The following is a 6,000-nucleotide window of genomic DNA, read 5'->3' on the forward strand; positions in this document are numbered from 1 at the left end:
TTTCAAAAAAATGTAGACCATCTGATCATGTTTTTGTTTTAAAAACCATTATTGATAAATATATTAGTAAAAAGGGGGGTAAACTATTTGCCTGTTTTGTAGATTTTAAACAGGCTTTTGATAAAGTGATTCATGAGGGTATCAGATATAAGCTATTAACAAAACAATATTAATGGAAAGTTTTATTCTATCATTAAAGATATGTATAATAAAAGTGACCTATGTGTTAAAATTGATAATGAAATGACCCCATGTTTTAAATCATTTATAGGGGTTAGACAAGGTGATGTTTTAAGCCCAAATATTTTCAAAATATTTATTAATGATCTACCTGACAAGTTTTTGTCATGTCCTGATCCAGTAACTATTAATAACCGTAGAGTAGATTGTCTTGTGTATGCTGATGATGTCGTATTTTTTTCAGAAACACAGGAAGGTTTGCAAAAGAGAATTAATATGTTACATGAATATTGTTTAGAATGGTGTTTTGATGTTAATCTAAAAAAGACAAAAAAGTATAATTTTTAACAAGCCAGGAAAATTTTTTAAAATGCTGTTTACATTTTGGAGGTAAAGAGATAGAATGTGCAAAATTATATAGATATCTTGGAATCACATTTACATCTAGTGGTATATTCAAGCAGTGTAAAGATGAATTATACAACAAATCTTTAAAAGCATGTTTTAAGCTACAGAGATGCTTGTCATCATCTAACCCTAGTATTGCCACTTTTTTACATCTTTATGATCATACAATTAAACCCATACTATTATATGGCAGTGAAATATGGGGAATGTTTCGTACTGATTCAGCTGCATGTAAAAAAGATAATGATTATATATTGGAAAAAGTTTTTGGTCAGGATTCCTTTGAAAAAGCTCATAACAAATTTATGAAATATATTCTTGGTGTAAACAGAAAGTCCAGTAACATAGCTGTGATGTCAGTGCTTGGTAGATTTCCTATTTATTTTACTATAATTTTATCAATGTTAAAATATTGTCATAGACTGGAAGGTTTGAAAAAAGGATTATTATTTGATGCATTCATATGTTGTAAACAATTACATATTTCTAATGTAAATACATGGTTCTCTAGTATAGATTATACTCAGAGAGAGATTGATTTACCAAATTTTGACCGATCAATTGGTTCTTTATGTCAGTATGTTAAAAATAAACTATGTGAAAGTTATTTAACATTTTGGAATAGACTGAAGTATCAAACAATTAACTCTGAAAAAGGGAAGCTTGGTACTTATTTAAAAAATTGATTTAAAAAAGAAAAATATTTAGAACTACAGGATTTTAAAAAAAGATGATTGATTGATTGATTGTTGGTTGCTTAACGTCCAGTGGCAAATATTTCATGCATATTCAGGACGAGAACAAGTTCACAATAAATACAATAGGTAGGTTCTGTAATAGATTAAGGGATTAAGGTCGGAGAAATTTAGACTGCCACGGGAAATGAGGGTATATTGGATAGGGACAATAATTTAATAATAAAAAAAGACAGTCAATTTGTAAATTAAGAATAAGTGCTCACTCTTTAAAAAATGAGACAGACAGATATTCAAAAAAATATATAGAAAGATCTGAGGACTTTTTTCAAATTGCTCACTTGGTAAAGTTGAAGATGAGCTTCATTTTTTGTTAGAATGTCCTCTTTATGATACTGAAAGGGAAGACTTTTTTCAATACATATCTGACAATTGTTATAATTTTAAAAATTTAAATAAATCTAAATTTTTATGGCTCTTGACTCAAGAAAATGTAACTCTTATGGAAAAACTGGGCTGTTATATTTGTGACTGTTTTGAATTAAGGAGATCAGGTATGCATATTGACACTAAGCCAAGTAAATGATTTGAGAATGAATGCATATAACATGTATAATGTAATTTTATTCTTTTATTCACAATATATATGTGGTTTTTGGCTCTGATTCTGACCAATGCTAATATACTAAATATATATTTTCAAGTGACTATTATTTTTGTTGTTACCAATTATGTAAATCAATTGTATCTGATTTTATGCCCTTTATGGGTCCTGTAATTTGGGAAATAAAAATATTCTATTCTATTCTATTCTATTTGAATAATAGCTCAGAATGACCCTCATGGATTGAGTTAAAAATACCAAATCAAAGAAACATCTACAATTAAATGAAACGTGACCAAAAATGTTCAATTGACATCTTTATGGAATTATTGTTCATTGAGGTCATTTTTCTGCAATTTTTAATATTGATAATTTAAGGAATTTATCTCTTACATATTTGTTAGTTGTTGATCGTGTAAATATACCGGACGAAAGAATGTTGGATAGCAAGTTACAGGACAATAAATCACAATTATTTTTGTACGTCACACAGGTAATGGAAAATAAATTTGTCGTCTATAGGAGGATCGGGTGCAATTACACGGAAAACACAAAGTATTATCCAAAGTGTTCACCAGAGTTGTGGCATTATCCACCGGCTAGGATGAGGTTTACATATTATTTATCAATGATATACAGATCGAAATCGTTCTACGATTGCGGTCAGGATAGAAATACATAACGGACTTAATATTTATATAAATTCATGTCGGCTCTTGACGATTCTCGAGTTACTAAGACCCCCAAGGGTGACTGGGGAATAGAAGTATGGTCACCATTGGTCTTCCTCCGACCGGCAGTGAAACCCTTGCTAAAGTGGGGCGTCCGTTTGGCTGTGCGGGATGTACAAATTTGCAGCCACGTCCGGTCAGAATGGATCCGTTTAATCCGATGCCTCGTTTAAAGAGAGTGCTACGCTCTTTGAACGTTAAGAACCCTTGCAACAACTCTTTGTGGGTTCCGTAGGTGACCTGTTGCAAGGCTAAATTTCTGTCCAATATTCCCTCATTTCCCGTGGCAGTCTAAATTTCTCCCGACCTTAATCCCGGACGCCCCTAATATAGAACCTACCTATTGTATTTATTGTGAATTTGTTCTCGTCCTGAATATGCATGAAATATTTGCCACTGGACGTTAAGCAACCAACAATCAATCAATCCAGTATCTAAGGGAGCTACCATTTGATTTTTATAAAGGGGGGGGGGGGGGGGGGGAAACAGAGCATCATACCCTTTCCCTTCTTTGCCAAGCTCTTGTTTACATTGTTGGCATCATTCTCTGATTTTCTTTTTGTTATGTTTTTTTTTTCTTCATATCACTTTTTTTTTCTTTTCCAGAAGGAGTTCGGGCATCTTTCTTTGGCATCTATATAAAAAGTAATGCAAAAATAACCTTCACCTTCAGCTGTTACATAATTAAGGCCATAAAGATTGGTCCTTTGAGAGGCTGCAATAGCTTTGAGAATTTTGAAGAGTGAGCTCCATCTCAATGGTTCAGAGTTGATTTCTTTACAGTAAGAGAAATACATTTTCTTCAGTGTCATATGCCAATTATCTGTCCAATCTTGTTATTCATTTGTTGTTTTAAATATTTAAAATAATCCAACCCCCTTATGAACATTGTATGTTCTTGTACAGCCCTTATGTCTTACCCAAGGACAGAATATAAATAACAGTCAGAATATTTATGAAAATCCGTAGAGCACAAGGCCACACTCAAATAAGGTATCCTAGACAGGAACAGCTTGAAACGTTCATCTATCAAACAAATGTCATTTGTTACACATGTTCATAGCACTATGATGACCAATTGTATTTAATCAGAACATCCATTCCGTTGTTACACATTCATGTACCTTTTCCCTGGATTATTGTATTGTTCATCATGAAGAATTTCAAGTACTTTAGAAAGGACCATTATACGTGTAGGTCTTATATAAATAAATATATCAAAACATTTCTTAGCTGGGAAATATGACTTTTAACCTACATGTATATTTATTTTTTTAAGTTACTTATATCTATCTTGTCAACAACATCAGCAATAACATCAAGACAATCGGTGTTGCTATTTATGAACAGGTATAAAAAAATAAAGAGCATTAGTGATTCACCAAGACCGGAGACCATGAGGTATTTCCAATCTACATATAAAGATCATTGATCTGTGGCTAAAGAGAGACAATGAACTGACTGCAAATGCAGTCTTTGACAAATTCAGAAAAATATGTTCAATCAAAATTTGATGTGCCCCCCGGTGGATCGCTATCCTTGCCGTGGTCGGGGGGCTTGCGTGTCTCAGTGACCCCAAGAGCTATGCCAGTTGGAGCTTCGTCTCCTGGTAGGGTTACCCATGCTGGACAGGTCGAAGGGTAGAGACCAGACTAAAGTGATCCGAACATCGTATGAGTTGCCCGATGTTTTAAATAAAATAGGCTCTCCAACCCGTTGGCCGTGGGTTGCTACCCGTGTCGGTGGTTGACGAGATCCTTGCGGATGAGGGCTGTAGCCAGACTTCTTACGGTCAGAAAAATACCCGGACGGACGAGACTATAGTTCAATAAGCTGCTTTGGCTCCAATATCATCTAAACGGGAGGTCGGATGGACCCGGTTCGATCAATCGGCTGGTCATGTCGAGCCCTTCAGTTAATCCTCAACAATAAGCTTTCTTGTAACAATTTTCATTATATACACATGTGTTTTAAATTAAGCTATTTATATTTCGGATAACTGAAGAAGGCGATGGCTCATGGGTCAATCAAGTGGTACGCTTTCTATTTCGCTTAATGGATACGCTCTGCTTGAGTATACTATTCTTGGAACATCTGGTGCTTTCCGCAGTGGATCTTGGGTGCTAATTTTGGGGACAGGCTGCATTATACTTGCAGCTTGCTTTCAGCATTAGCGCTTGACCCCGGCTCGCCACGGAAACACAGCATCGCCCTTGTAGGCACTCCGAGGTGGGTGGATGACAAGGATAGTGAATCTTTCTCCTTTCATATGGCAAACAAAAACCAAACTTCTCAATTAGCTTCAACAAAAAAAAGAAAATGTGATGACTCTGCGCCCTGTCAGGAAGATGATAGTTGGCCCCGATTTATTGTAATAAAAGGAACAGATGAAAAACCAGTTTCAAAAATATCTCCTTTTGTAATTCATAAACAAATTCAAAGCATTGCTGGTACAGTTAAAAAAGTTTCAAAAATGAGATCAGGGAATTTGTTGGTTGAATGTTCCAACAAAAGTCAATCAACAAATTTGCTGACCATGACAAAAATTACAGACTTTTCTGTTTCTGTCTCTCCTCACAATAGTTTGAACAGTTGCAAAGGAATCATTCGAGACAGAAGTCAATATCTGGGTGATCTTACCGTGGAAGAAATTAGTGATGAATTAACAAACCAAGGTGTATCTGATGTTGTTAGATTTCAAATAAAAAAGAATGGAAATATAACCAAATTAAATACATATCTTTTGACCTTTAAAACTCCAACTCCTCCCTCATCTATTACATTAGGTTGCTTCGGAATCAGAGTTGACAGATTCATCCCTAACCCAATTCGATGCTTCACCTGTCAAAAGTTTGGTCATGGAACCAAACAATGTCGTGGTACGCAGAGATGTTTCAAGTGTTCTGGCGAAGGACACGAGGGAACAACCTGTAGCTCTGAATCTTCAAAATGCGTAAACTGTGGTGAATCCCATTTTTCATCATCTAGGGACTGCCCTGTTTACCTGAAAGAAAAAAATATTATTAAAATAAAAACAGAAAGAAACATCAGTTACCCAGAAGCTAAACAGATAGCTTCTGTTTCGAGTGATCCTCTAGTTTCGAACAAACCATCGTACGCCAGCAAAGTTGGCCGCTCATTCAGTCATGAGAATACACAAACTCGCATGACGTGGCCAATTGATGCTGAAACTTTTACAATGTTGCCTGTTCAATTAGAAACTTCCGATAAATTAATTATTCCAAGAAAATCAAAGCCTTCTAAAACCAGTACTCAGTCAACTCAATCTTCCTTACAGAGCTCAATGTCATTATCTAAAAAAAATGAAAAAAAGAAATCAGATAAAAAAGATGCAGTTAAATCAGACAGTTGGGGCGGTGAA

The sequence above is a fragment of the Mytilus californianus genome, unplaced genomic scaffold, assembly GCF_021869535.1.
Source record: "Mytilus californianus isolate M0D057914Y unplaced genomic scaffold, xbMytCali1.0.p SCAF_32, whole genome shotgun sequence".
NCBI lineage: Eukaryota > Metazoa > Mollusca > Bivalvia > Mytilida > Mytilidae > Mytilus > Mytilus californianus.